This window comes from Canis aureus, chromosome 28 (assembly GCF_053574225.1).
Source record: "Canis aureus isolate CA01 chromosome 28, VMU_Caureus_v.1.0, whole genome shotgun sequence".
NCBI classification, from domain to species: domain Eukaryota; kingdom Metazoa; phylum Chordata; class Mammalia; order Carnivora; family Canidae; genus Canis; species Canis aureus.
This window is the reverse complement of record NC_135638.1, coordinates 15782333-15798219: the sequence shown is the minus strand read 5'-3', so window position 1 is coordinate 15798219 and position 15887 is coordinate 15782333. Positions and strand designations below refer to the sequence as shown.

Below are 15887 nucleotides of genomic sequence, written 5' to 3'. Positions count from 1 at the left end.
ACCATCATTCTCCAAAATTATACAAGTGTTTTTCTCAGCCAAAAATGTAAAAAGTGATGTTTGAAAATTAAGGTCAAAGATTGGTTGGACAATACTCATGTTTCTATTATCTGATTGTTTCCATCTTTCTTCTGGTCTATGAAACCCAGGCTAGCCTTGTACTTCCACAAAACCTTATGTTTCCTAATGTTTCATTAGCATTCATCACACTTAAAATTATTAGTTAAGCACCTATTTTTTTCTAATAAATATTAGGCCAGGGGCCTCTACTGTCTTATTCTGTATGTCTGATAATACCATATTAGGTATCAATATTTGTTGAATGAATTAACTAAAGACAAATGAATGAAGGAAAGGGAATCTAAATTATCAGGCTGACAGTTGATTTAGGGAATGGAAGTTAGAAAGTTTGAATGACTCTGTGTTTTACAAAATTTTTACATGATTATAGTTTTTTAAAACTTTGATATGGGATCCCTGGGTGGCGCAGTGGTTTGGCGCCTGCCTTTGGCCCAGGGCGCGATCCTGGAGACCCGGGATCGAATCCCACGTAGGGCTCCCGGTGCATGGAGCCTGCTTCTCCCTCTGCCTGTTTCTCTGCCTCTCTCTTTCTCTCTGTGACTATCATAAATAAATAAAAATTAAAAAAATAAAAATAAAAAATAAAATTTTGATATGCAAAATGTTATATGCATGGAGTTAACAAATAGTAAAAAAGAATGATGGCATAGCTGAAAATCTACATTTTCAGCTACATAAGCCCTAGGGAAAGTAAGAAACCAAAAGAAATTTATATTCTGTACTTAAATATTTAAGAAATAGGATTTAAGAATTCATTAGTGTAGTGACTTATTATGATTTCTACACTAATTAGCATCATAATTGATTCAAATGGTATATGAGATGCAGACCTCTCAGAATATTCGCTATGTTAATCAAACAAAAAATTACACTGATATATGAGTTTGCTCTTCTAGTATATCAAAATTTTATACTTAGGCAAAGATGATATTTTTAAGAACTTATCTTTCAGTATAGGAAATTTTTGCTAATTTTGCATTTTGTGTTCTTATTAAAGCAATCTTCTGATTTTTTTTCACATGTTAAGATATTTTGTGTATAAAAGATATGTAATGTTTCCCTGTAGATCTACAAACATGACTAGAATGCTACGTAGCAGTGCTTTGTATATAATCTAAAAAAAATGTCCTTATGTGCAACAGCAGAGACCAATGATTCATGAAATTGCTCTCAATGTTGGGTATATTCCTTCTTATAGAACTAATAGTTTACACAAGGCATTTTCCTTCCAATTTTGAATACAAATATAAGCTCTACTCAGTATGTCAGCATTTACATTAAAATGAATTTCTTACTCATGGGAAAAGCTTTAATTAAGTGTATTTAGAAGTTTGGAAATCAGCAGTACATCATGGTGAACAATTTAAATGTGACTTTGCCTACTTGGGCTAGAATAAAACAAGAAACAAAAGAGCAAAACAAAAACAAGGGAGAAGTCTTTCTTTTGCCTACCGACAAAACTATTCCTTTTTCTGCATCTATACAAGTATACTTAGCTTCTTTTCTCTGGAACAGAAGGAATGGCCATTTCCTATCATAGGCTGTTGCTCTGTTTGTGCTCAGGACCCCATCACAGTTTACCACGCAAGACTCCGCTTTTGAAACTATCCCCGTTTGTCCTATATCATCAGTTATTTCCTTAAACTTGATTTTTCTCCAAAATACATGTTTACCTTAAAATCTTTCATTTTATTTTTTAAATATATATTTAATATAAATTAAACCCCTTTAACTTAAAATTCTGTCCATAAACTGCCCATGTCTCTTCTAACAATTACTGTAAGATACATGAAAATGATTTCATTATCTCCTAAGGAAGTTTTCCTTAATTAACCAAGAGTCTCTATTACCTTGTTTCATGTCTCATTGTTAATTCCTTTATTTTACCAATCACAATCTGCACTTACTATATTTATTTATTTTGTTAACTTGTTAATTTAGTCTTTTTCCTCTAAGTAGCATATAGGCTTTTTGAGGCAGATCCCTTAATTCTTATTCATCACTGTATCTTGAGCTCCTAGAACTGATCAGAACATAGTGGTTATTTAATGTGTATTTATTGAATGAATGAGAGACCTATCCAAATCCCTTTGGAAAAATGAAGAGTTTCAACCCTAAGTAATGATGCAAATGAGGAAAATGTCTTACTGCCACTTGCATTTCTCTATCTTTCCTCCCTTATTTCTCCACATAGTACCGACTGCTTTTTGCTTTGTCACTGTAATATTATTCCCAGTATTTGCTCTCTAGACAGACCTCATTCTCCAAAATAATAACTCATTTCAAAAGTCATTCAATTCAAATAGCCCATGTACCTTTAGATAAGCAGTAAGAGAAAGCCAGTTGTTTAATTTAATTAATTTATATTAGGTAAAAAACTATGATTTGTATTTAACCCTGAGCATAGATATCTATTTTCTTAAACTACTTTCATCATTTTACTTTCTCTTCCTGCTTTTCTTATCTCTATTAATGGGAATATCATCTACCTTTATCATGTATGACAATCATCATATGACTTTATTGCTCAAGGTACAAAAAGGTTATCACCTTCTCTGACTTCCTACATATTTAGTGACCAAATGTTCTCAATGCTATCTGGAAAATAACATGAAATCCATCAATTTATCTTATTTATATTCCTATTTGTTCCATCATAGTTGAGGACCTTGTACCACCTCTAGGGTAAGCCTTCCTCCACACAGCTCCTTCTCCACACAGCTAGAATGATCTTGCTAAAATGCAAACTTTTCAGACCATTTCCAGTTACAACAGGAAAACAATCTCTTCAAGATCTAGTCCTTGCCTTCCTTTTCAAACTTAACTCTCAACTTTTCCATATGGAGCACATGATAATTGCAAGTGAAACATCAGCATTTATTGGGAACTTACTCCATTCCAGGTGGTATGCTAAATATTTCATCTGGATAATATCATTTATTTCTTATGATAACACACTATGAAAAAAGTACTATCACCATAATTAATGTTAAAATCAATAAAGTAAGGCCTAGAGAGGTTAAAGAATTGTCCCATGCAATTGAAAGGAGCCAGGATTCAAATACAGGCTACACTACCTCTAGAGCTCACAGTTTATTTTTTTTATTTAATCTTTAATTGAAATATATATGTTATGTGTAAGTTTATAAGCAATTATTTTCATGCATTTAGATATTAAGTACGATTGCCATTTTAGGTTTAGCTAGAACCTCTATCATATCACATAATTATCATTTTCTAATGGCCACACTACAACACCTTGTTGTTTCCCCATTAAAAAAAAAAAAAAAAAAAAAAGACTGTTGTCTTTAATCTCTGTCATCATTGCTGTGCAAAAAACTGAGGTGTGGGGTGCCTAGCAGGCTCAGTGGGGTAAGTGACTGACTCTTGATTTTTTTCAGCTCAGGTCATGATCTTGAGATCATGGAATCAAGCCCTGTGTCAGACTCTGAGCTGAGCACACAATCAGCTTCAGATTCTTTTTCCCTCTGCCCCTCCCCTGCTTGCTCTCTCAATTAATTAATAAAATCTTTTAAAAAACAACAACAAAAAAAAAAATCCCTGAGGCTTAGTGGGGCACTTGGGTGACTTAGTTAAGTGCTGACTCTAAATTTTGACTCAGGTCATGATCTCAGGGTCTTGGAATCAAGCCCCATGTCAGGCTCTGTGCTGAGCGAGGAGTCTGCTTAGGATTCTCTCTCTCCCTCTGTCCCTCCTCCCACTCTCGCTCTCTCTCAAATAAATAAATAAATCTTTAAACAACAACAACAACAACAATGAGGCTTAGAGAGATTAGATAAATTACCCAAAATTGCAGAAGAGTAAAATTATAGAGTGACCCTGAACCCAGACTATTCTGAATTCACCCCTGCTCTACTTCTGCCCTTGGACTGTCTGGTCCCTAAGATGAGATGGAGAGCTCCATAGACACTGTCTTCTAACATATTCTTGATCATTGACTACAATCAGAGGACTTTATGAAATGCCTTGGGCTATACATGGCAATGTTCAAAAAAGGAAAGATGTTAGAGGAGAATGCTATTTCCTTCTCTCCAAATTCCACCCATCAATAGTTTAAAGTCAGTTTGTGAGAATATCAAATCTATGCTATTTTCTTTTGAACTATGAGGAGAAAACATTAATTTGTTTGAACTAAAGCGTGTGATTAAAGCATGAAATTCTTTCCAGTCATGACTTTGAGAAAGGCTTGAAATGAATTGTAGTCTTCATACCACAGTGCATTAATGCATTCATCTCAAGGGCCCATAGCTGGGAATGTTTCAATGGCTCAAGTGCACCCATGAGTGGTTATCCAGACTGCATGTAGATTCAGAAACAGCTTCTGTTTTTAGTGAAGATCAAAAGAGGTACTGAAATTCCATGGAACATTGTCATTATAAGTCATATTTGGCAAATGTTGTCATATCTAACACAAACTACAACTATAAATGCTTTTACTTTTTCCCCTTGAAGGCATAAAGTATCAGAAAATATTTTAGACTTTCCTTATTCTGAAATAGAAGTAAACACAGCTAAACGTATCTGTAGGCTATAAAATTAGCATACAGATTTTTTTCTATTGTTGATCAGACACCACAAAAACCAAATAAACAATAATAAAACTATGGGATAGTTCTAATACAGGAGCCACATAAATAATCAGTTCATTTTGAAAGTAAATTTATTGCAAATAGCTATGAATCACAAAAATCCTTTGGCACAATAAATAAAATATAATTTTACATTGTCTAAATAGCCTCTATTTTGGTAGAAAGACAAGTTTAGCTATTGTAACTGGTATGATGCACAGACTTTTATTCTATAAATATTTAGGCTCTGACAGTCAAAGTGTGTAACTGAGAAGAGCAGAGCCCAGTGCAGATGATGAACACCGGCCCCTGAATAAACGAGAAGACATAAATGTAAGCATGGCGGTTCTTTTATTGCACTATGCTTTGTTTACTTTTAGACACTGTGTATCAATAAAGCCACAGGTGTCCGATCTCCCACTAGGTTGTCACCAGAGAGTTTATCTTTTTGGCTTTCCAGTTTCTACAAAAACATTATTCAAAGGATGAACCCATTTCAGTTTTATTAACTAGGAAGTAATTTAATATGAACAATTTGAATAATTCCTTCTGAAAATATATTTTTATGACAAATCTGTTGCGTGGAGTCTTAGGGTCTGATAAATGACAATCTAAACAGTTATTACTCACTGCAAAATGGTCAAAGACAAGGTTTAGCTGTATCAAACTGAAGCCTTCCTTACTTCAACAATTCTCCCATTAAAGGCCCAAACACAATCATGCCAATTCTAGAGGCAGAACATATGAACAGAGCAATCTGTTTAAAATAGTATTCCTGCTGAGAAAACACAAGAAGACAGGGGAAAAAATCTCTACTTGAAGGAAAAGGCAAATAGCAAAAATAATGAGCTTTCAAGTTAGAGACAGAGCAACTCTCTTCAAAGATGATATAGACAACTATTTATATACACCATTGATGAAATATAATTCAGAATAAAACATTCAATAAAAGTCATAATTACTGCAATCTTTGTTAGTAGTAATTTTTAAAAACCTTCTTTTTCAAACTAAAATCTCAGAATCTCTCTTTACTGATAAATGGATGGCATGTTGTGTTTCACAGTCATTTTTTTTGTTATTGCATTGTTAAACTAATATAATTTTTAAAAATCAGAGTAAATGCAAACTGAAATCACTAGGTTGAATGTGAGGTGTGTTGGCAAGCCACTTTCATTTTGAATGACACTGGATCTGATACTTTCTTATGTTCCTTCATTTATGGCATAGGTTGATTCTGTCAAGGACAGTGCTTTTTCTCTCACAGCTCCACATTTCCACAATTTAACATATTCCAAGATAGATGAGATCATAGGTCATGTGCATAACATCACTACTATCACCAGCCTTTCTTCTGCAGCTTTATATACAACTTAATGTAGGCCTCCTGAGGAAGGGAACAAGGACGATTTGTTTATGCTTACTGTTCCACCTCCAATGCTTATATAGTACCTGGTACATGTAAAGTGCTGAATACATATTTGTTGAATGAACAAATGAATGAGTAAATACTATTGCAAGTTGGTAATATCTATTTTCAAATGAAAATCTCCATAACGACAGCAATGGCAAACTCTTATGTGTCAGTATTGTGCTAAATGCTGTGCACCCCAACACTGAGGTAGGTAAGATTATTTTCCTTTTACAAATAGGAAAAAGAGGTTTATAGAGTCCAAGACACATGTGAATGATCTACCGCTAAAGCCAAGTTTCTACTGATGTTGGAAAGCTCATGTATCAACTTAAATAGGTTTGGCTGAAAGTAACAGAAAACTTCATAGTGATAGTGGTTTAAATCCATGTTTGCTATCTAAATGTGCTCTACAAAGTTTTTAGGACCCAGGACTCCATTCAGTTCACTGTTCTAACATACTTCGATTGTGGCCCTTATTCTCATAAGGCAATATCTCTCTTCCAGGGAGCAAGATGGAGGAGGAATTAAAGAAGTAAGGAATACATGACAACTCTGTCTTAAGGAAGGCATCTGGAAGCTGACACCTTTGTTTATATCTCACTGACCAGAATGCAGTTACTGTTATGGGTTGAATTGTGTCCCTCAAAGTTCATATGTTGAAATCCTAATACTTGTTACCTTAGAATATGACCTTATTTAGATATAGGGCCATTGAAGATTCAATTAACAAAGATGATGTCCTACTAGAGTAGGATGGGCCCACGATCCAATATGACTGAAGTCCTTATAAAAAGAATGCCAGCAAAGACACAGAAATGAACACAGGGAGAACATTAGATGAAGATTAGAATTAAGCTGCCGTAAGCCACAGAGCTACCACATGGTAGGAAAGACCCCTGGAACAGACCATTAGGGGCTCATTTGGTGGGGACATGTCGCTGCTGACACCTTCATCTCAGATCTCTAGCCTCTATAACCATGAGACAATAAATTTCTGCTTTTTCAGCCACTTGGTTTTGTAGTAATTTGTTAAGCCCTAGTAAATCAGTACAGTAACCTTTCAGGTGGTCTGGCAAAGTTTAGTTTTTTGGCTCTATGTTTAGCTAAATTTTTTTAAAAAGAGGGAAAATAACTATTTCAGGACAACAGGCAGTCTCTGCTAAACTGTACTACTCTCTGAGAGATGGTCTCAATATTCATTATTTCACTGAATCACTATTAATTGTGAAAAGTGTACTAGTACATTATACTTTTAAACCACTTAGAAAGAAAAATGTTAATTTAATTACGATAGGTCACCTATAATAAGATACATTCTTATTTCAGAGTTGTGAAATATAAAAAAAGAAATGGAAATCTTAGAATCAATAAAATATAGTAAATAATCTATACACATTTAGTTTTAACAATAAGCACAGAACAGAAATAGTTTACATGAGCTGTAATATAATATTTTACACTCTAGCTTATATAAAACAAGATGACTTATCTTACTGCAAGATTAAAAAAAGGATGCACAACTTAATCAGATACAAAGATTATAAAAATGTCGATATAAATATTGATATAGATATAAATATATAAAAATAAACCTCTTCTTTGATTAAACTTGTTCAAAATGCTTCCACTGTATTAGTGGAATGCAATATCAGTGGTTTCATATATTCTCTTTAAGTCAAAGTAATATTCAAAGTTATATTTATCCTAGAAAAATAGTTTTTGAACAAATTGATGCCCCTTTCCCTACCAAATAAGAAAACATAATACTGCCTTAATTGGGAATAATAAAAAGAGAATCTAATAAGTAAGATTATAAAAATGGTAAAATCATCAAATGCAGTTATAATTAATTTCCTTGTCTAAAAATATTGTTCGCTTTTATTTTCCTTTTTTTCCATGAAACTCAGTCCCATTTACTTGAATTATTCTTCTCATTATGTATTGGCTAAAGTTCTTTAGAAGAAGCAACTGGGATTTTTCTCTTTAGTCCCAAAGGAAAGTTTTAATTGCATGTTGCCATGACAAGTTGAATTATTAAGATACATATTACTAGATAATTCTACAACTTTCTAATTTTAGAGGGTCTTATCAAGGAAGCCACTTTCTTTAGATGTAGCCAAGATCTTAAAAATGCAAAGCATCTGTCTCACAATTAGCAAGGAACAATGTAAGGATCAGTTCACTTGCTTAACCAGGGCCAGAGAAAGGAAACCAGGATCTCCCACTGTGCAAGCTTTGATGATTCTACATTTGTGAACTCATAACTGAGCTTAATTCAGCAACTGACCTGTGAAAGAACATCAGTTATTAACATTAATATTAATAACTATTATATTTAGAGTGTCTCCCTGTAGTATTACAGGATATAACAAAAACAATTTGAGATTCAATTACATCAATAAACAGCTAAAACATTAGAAAAGACATTAGCTAACACAAAGACAAAAATGCTTACAGTATAAAGCGGGCATTTGTAAGGCAAAGAGCGGGGCTTCTCATAAGGATTGCTGTAAATCATGCCTTCAAGCAATATCTCGAGGCAGACATTTTTGGGGAGGAAGTAGGTAGAATTTAGTGGTGATAGTAATTTCAGTAAAGGAAGAGGACAGGGAACAGTCAAATGTACTTAGCAAAATGGAGGTGCTAAGTAATTCATACTTTCCCTAGATTAGTACTTATACAATTGTACTTTGTCCCCATAATCATCTATATGCTTGATTTATCTATGCTCTAGATCAGGAGTTGGCATGCTTTTTTAATGAAGGGTAAAGGGGATCCCTGGGTGGCTCAGTGGTTTAGTGCCTGCCTTTGGCCTAGGGTGTGATCCTGGAATCCTGGGATAAGAGTCCCACAACAGGCTCCTGCATGGAGCCTGCTTCTCCCTCTGCCTGTGTCTCTGCCTGCCTCTCTCTCTGTGTCTCTCATGAATAAATAAATAAAATTTTAAAAATAATAAATAAATAAAGGAAAGGTAAATATTTTGGGCTTTACTGGACACTCTTTCACAGCTACTCAATTCTGCCATTTTATGGTGAAAGAACCATACATAACACACAAATAAATAAATAAATAAATGTGGCTATCTTCCAATAAAACTGTATTTATGAACACTGAAATTTGAATTTCATGTAAATTTCATATGCAACAGAGTATTATTTTTTTTATTTTAATCTCAACCATTTAAAAATGTAAAAATCTTTCTTATCACATACCATACAAAAACATGTGGCAGGTCAGATTTGGTTCACAGACTATATAGTTTGTCAACTTGTGTTCTAGATTATGAGTTTTCTAAGGTGGGGCATCTCTTAAACTCATCTATAGCATCCCTCCAGTACCTAATACATTGACTTATACTTAATAGATGCTCTATAAGTACTTGTCAAAGTGAATACTGTATTGTAGAGATACATTGTAGTGAATGAAAACAAAATGTAAAACACATTCATCCTTTTGTCTGTCTCCTCAGAACATCTTTTTTTAAAAGATTTTATTTATTTATTCATGAGAGACACAGAGAGAGAGGCAGAACCAGAGGTAGAGGGAGAAACAGGCTCCATGCAGGAAGCCAAATGTCAGACTCGATCCCGGGACTCCAGGATCATGCCCTGGGCCAAAGGCAGGTGTTAAACCTCTGAGCCACCCAGGAGTCCCTCCTCAGAATATCTTTAAGCAGGTTCCCCCTATTATTCTCATTCACAGTGTCCTGTTCTTTTCCATTAGGTAGTTATCACAATAGTTAATTATACATTTTTTTGTGTTTTCATGTTTATTACTATATTAATTTCTATTACTAGTGTGATGAATTACCACAAATTTAGTGGCTTAAAGTAACACATGCTGGCTATCTCACAGTTTCTGTAGGTCAGCAGTTTGATGTGGTTTGGCGGAGTCTCTACTTACACAAGGCCAAAATCAAGGTATCTGCAGGACTGTGTTCCTTTCTAAAAGCTCTAAGGAAGAATTTGCTTTTAGACTCATAGAAGCTTAGACTCACGGTAGAACTCAGTTCCAGGATGTAGCAGGATTGAGGTTCCCATTTTCTTGATGACCATTTTTCTCAGCTTCTAAAGTCCATTGCATTCCTTGACTCATGCCCTCTACTTTCAAAGTCTGTAGCTACAGATCAAGTCCTTCTCATGTATCATCTCTACTATCTTTTCTTCTGCTCTCCATCTCTCTATGGCTTCAAGCAGGAAAGATTCTCTGCTTTTAATGGTTCATGTGATTAGATTGGTCCCACTCATATAACCTAGAGTAATCCCCCTGAGTCAAGTTCAATAACCTTAATTACTTCTGCAAAGTCCCTTTGCCATGTAATGTAACATAGATTTCAGGAATCAGGGCAGAGACACCTTGGGAAGAGGCTTTATTTAACATACCACATTTACCATCTCATTAGGCTATAAGTTCCATGGGCAAAAGCTCTATGTCACATATATATGTGACATATATATATACCAAAGCTTGACACATTTGTCAAATACACAGTAACTGTTCAATAAGTATTTCTGGAATAAAGAATGAATGAATGAGTGTGTAGACCTAGGGTTAAGTAGAATATTCTAACCTACAGTTTAACATCTAGGAGTCTTCAGTGAATCTATAGGACAGTGATTAAGAAAAGCACAGACTTTGACTTAGGAAGACATGGATTCAAGTTGGTAATTTATGGTTACTTATTAACTGAGTAGCCTCCAGGGACCTTTACCTAGAACCTCCGTGCTACACTTTTTCATATGAAAAATGAGAATTCAAAATCCTTCCCTAAGAAATCTGCTGAGGATTAAATATGCATGTATGTATGTATTTCCTAGATAGCACAATGCATAGCTCATAGTTGGCACTCATTTTATCATAGCTATTTTGAATGTTAAAGGTTTTTTTTTAATGTTAAAGGTATTTTGAAGTCTTGGTAGTTGATGGGATTAATTTAAGTGGGAAGTACGAATAGAGAAAATGAGAAAGAAATGGGAGTAGGAGAAGGGAAGGAGAGGAGAAGGGGGGGGGGAGGAGAGAATGGCCTCAGGGCAGAACATTACCATTCATTCATATTTAAGAAAGAAATAATTGAAGAGAAATAAGACTCAGTGGCTAGTAGTATTAAGGAGGGCTTTTGTTGTATTGAACCCTGGGTGTTTTGTGTAAATGATGAATCACTAAATTCTACTCCTAAAACCAATATTACACTACATGTTAACTAACTAGAATTTAAATAAAAATTTGAAAAAGAAAAGAAAAAAGAATCAATGGCTGATGAAACAAGAGAAAAAGAGGAACACGGTCTTGGAAATAAAAGTGGAAGAAGGTTATCTCTCTCTCTCTCTCTCTCTCTCTCTCTCTCTTTTTTTTTTTCTGAACAATTTTGTTTATTTATTTGAGAGACAGAGAGTATGAGTAGGGGGAAAAGGCAGAGGAAAAGAGAGAAGTAGGCTCCACACTGAGCAGGGAGCCCAACATGGGGCTCGATATCAGGACCCCAAAATCATGACCCAAGCAGAAGGCAGACATTTAAACAACTAAGCCACCCAGGTGTCCCAGAAGATTTTGAAAGATAGAGTGATTGACAATTTCAAATACAGCAATAATAACACATAATGTAGAAGCTGAATTGATATTACATTATTGGATAAAGAGGTCAATGATGATTCTGTAAAGGTTTGGTGAAATGGAAGGAGAAAAAGGAAAAAATGAGAAAGGAGAAGACAGAATGAGAAAGTGTGGTCTATTCTTTCCAGAAACTTGAAGAAATAAGAGAGATGATCAGTACCTGGGAGAAAGGGTTTTGGTCAAAAGAGTTGATATAGAGGGGAATTTTGGCTGTGTATGTGTGATTTTAATGCCCTCACTCATTCCTTCCAATGGCTATTAAATTCCTTACCTCTTCTCATGCCCCTGTCCCTCTCACTTTCCCCCGTCATGCTCAGCAAAGAAGCTCACCCATTTCTTGCAGCATATAGGAACCATCAAGCAGGCACATTCTCAACTTCTCATATAATCTCCTTCCCATATATCAAACCCCCACCCCAAAGTCTTATTCTTCTATTCTGCTATCATAATGGAAATAATAAACCTTCCCAATGCCAGAATAATTCTTCTACTTTTTCTTTGAATCTCTACCCTACTTGCCTCTTTGCTATTATTTTGAATTAGCTCCTTTGTTCCTCAAATTCCTCTATGGAAAAGTGGAAGCAAAATCTCACTATTTTTTTGTAGATTAAACAAGATAAGCAGGTAAAAATGCTCAGTACAATGCCTGCCTTATAGTAGGCAATCAAAAATCTTTTCTCTTGTGCTTCTACTCAAATGCCTCTCACCTGGTTTATTCCTTCTTCTGTTATGCTTTCTCCCCTAAGGTCTCATCCTCCCCTTGCATAGTCAATTATTAGATTTTTTTACATAAACCAGTTTCTGTTCTCCCAATATCTAAAGTTTACGAATTCTTTTCCATTTCTTGTTCAGTACATTCCCGTCATTCTTTCATCTCTTCTTAGCTACCTCTGCAGTTCTATTCTAATCTCCCCACCACCTCTTTTCTACCCCCACCTCTGCTCACACCCTTATTATAACAGCAGACCTAAGCATCTAACTTATGAACCCTGCTATTCTTGGCCCCTCTACTTCATATAGTCTCCTCTTTTTTTTTTAAGATTTTATTTATTTATTCCTGAGAGACACAGAGAGAGAGAGAGGCAGAGACACAGGCAGAGGGAGAAGCAGGCTCCACGCAGGGAGCCCGAAGTGGGACTCGATCCCAGGACTCCAGGATCACACCCTGGGCCGAAGGCGGCGCTAAACCACTGAGCCCATATAGTCTCCTTCTTGTCTCATCTCCTTACTCTTTGACTTGACATTTTATAAGCCTCAGATGAAATGCCAACAATTAGATCTAAGTCTCATGAGGATAATGACATTATCTGTCTTGTCCACTAGGACCTTGAAATTTGTTTCAATCTTGAATATTGAGGGAATAAATTAATGCATATGTCCTTGCCTTCAGTGTCCTCTGCCAAAGTCATTGAACTGCTTCACCTAACTGCCTATCAAATTTGTGTCTTTAAAAGTTTTGTGTTTCAGGCCCAATTATCTAACTGTCTTGAATGTCTCGCAGACATCTCAAATTTGACATGTCAAAACTAAATCAGAAACCTTACTTCCACGTCCCACCTATTTCTCCTCCAGTACCCCTTAATGCATGCAATCATCACTAATCTAGCTGTTCTAACCATAGAGTTTGGAGTCATCATTTACTCATCTTAATCATTCCCCCCCAACCAATCCTTCACCAAATCTACTGACTTTATATATCTCTTGGCTCTGTCCACTTCTTTTCATTTCCATTGCTAACATCTAGTCAAACAATCACTTTATCTAACCAGGACTACTACAATAGTCTCTCTACTGTCTCCTCATACACATGTCTAAGTCCTGTACAATCCATTCTCCACACAGTCATGAGAATAATTTTTTAATGTAGATTTAATCATATCACTCCCTTGTTCAAAATGTTGGAATAAAATACTAAACTTGGCCTATCAGGCTGAATGTGACTTAGTTCCTGCCTATATCACCAGCTTAGTTTTTTCCACTCTGCTTAGCATCTGCATTCTCACCACTTTCTCTGAAGTCCCCACATCTTCCTACTTTGAGATCCCAATGAGTCAGTTCTTTCACTTATGCTTCTGAGGTCAGCTAGCTGCCTACCAGATCATTGGTTTAGCAGGCTGCTTGGCTGTTAGCTGGGTACTTCAGCTCTCCTCCATATGGCCTCTCAATATCTTGCAGGCTATCCTAGGCTTGTTCTATCACAAAGACAGAACCCAAAATAAGAAAACAAGTTACAAGATGATCCCAGATTCAAGGAGTGGAGAAATAGATTATTGCTAGATGGGAGAAGCTGCAAAATCATGTTGCAAAGGGCATGGATACAGGAAGACCATTATCTGGGTACCTCAATACAATCTATCACAACAGCCAAATCTCAGAAAAGAGAAGTTAGTTTTGGGTTTTGTTTTGTTTTGTATCTTTAGTCTAAAGTATAGGATGAATGCAAATATAAATATTTGAGTATTGGGAGATATTTATACCTCAAATATTCTCTAAGAATAGTAGAAAATTTTCCCCTACTGATAAGGATAGAAGCTGTAGGGAAGTTTGGAATGAATCTTTGGGAAATGCAAAAATCTTTATTTTATCTTAAGAATTGTGATAAAGATGGAATTTACTTGAGGGTCAAAAAAAAAAAAAGTACTTTAAAAATCAGGGAAGTTACAAGGGCAGGATAAAAGAGCAAATAAAAAGAGCCAATCTTTGGAGTAGGAGAAATCTCCAAGCCTTCCTTACATAGGTGATTTCCTCTGTGTTTTTTTATGCTTCAAAACTCACATGTCCCCATTTTATTTATTTATTTTTAAAGATTCTATTTATTTATTCATGAGAGACAGAGAGAGAGAGAGAGAGAGAGAGAGAGAGGCAGAGACACAGGCAGAGGGAGAACAGGATCCATACAGGAGCCTGACGTGGGACTCAATCCTAAGACTCCAGGATCATGCCCCTGAGCCACCCAGGGATCCCCATATGTCCCCATTTTAAATAATAGCACCATGTATCTCTCTTAACAGTCTTTATGGATGTTAAAAATTTACATTTCTTTGTATGAACTTCTATACACCAAGGCAGATACTCACTGTCTGCAATTTTTATACTTCTTTGAATAGAAGTATATATTAAAGGGACATATATTTGGGAGCACCTGGGTGTCTCAATTGGTTACATGTCTGCCTTCAGTTCAAGTCATGATCTCAGGATCCTGGGATCAAGGCCCATGTCGGGGTCTCTGCTCAGCGAGGAGTCTGCTTCTCTCTCTCCTTCTGTCTCTGTCACCGTCTCAAATAAATAGAATCTTTAAACAAACAAACAAACAAAGGTACATATATTTGAATATACATGAAAAAATAAATGATCATCACTGCTTAAGAAATACACCATTATTAGTATTGTTGAAGCCCTCTGTATACTTCTCAGTATTTCCTTTCTCCCACTCATTATTATTCATAGATATTGCTTCCTACTACTGTGACTTTAGTACATACAGATGTATCTGTAAACAAATAGTGTTTAGTTTTATGTTATTGAACTTTATATAAATCACTCATTTTCAATGCTGCATAGCATACCATTATCTGTATATATGTATATAAATTCATATATATGTATATGTGTATATATATATAATTTTATGCATTCTTCTGTCAAAGGATATTTGGATATTTAGATTGTTTCCAGGTTGTTGGCTTTTTTTTTAACCATTACAAAAATTACAGATGTATTCATCCATTTCTTCTGGCATACATATGCAAGAATTTCTCTCAAGATTATACCTAATAAATGAATTTCATATTTTCAACATTACTAAACAATGCCAAATTGTTTCCCAGAAGTAGTTTTACAGAAACAAACTCTCATCAAAAGTGTATAAGACTTGACATTATTGCACCAATACTTGGTTTTATTAGATTTCTTAATTTTTGCCAAATAGTTAGGGATAAAGTAGTATCTCAGTGTAGTTTTAATATGTGTTTCCCTGGTTATTCATGAGTTTAAGCATTTTTTCTTATGTTTGCTGGTTCACATGTTTCATATGCTTAAATTTTCCTGTTTATTAGTATATGTGCTATTTTTTCCCATTGTTCTATTTCTATTCCATTTGTTTTGTTTTTTTATTGCATAAGTTCATTGGGTTTGGGTTTTATTGTTGTTGTTATTGTTTTTGTTGTTTTGGTAAGGTAAGGTAAGCTCTCCTAGCA

General features: G+C 35.1%; 1 long non-coding RNA gene across 4 annotated transcripts in view; it reads right to left on the bottom strand.

Moving 5' to 3' along the window:
- Window positions 1-15887, bottom strand: part of LOC144300463 (uncharacterized) — a 445593-nt gene that overhangs the window by 202799 nt on the left and 226907 nt on the right. The gene's annotated exons all lie outside the window — the stretch shown is intronic.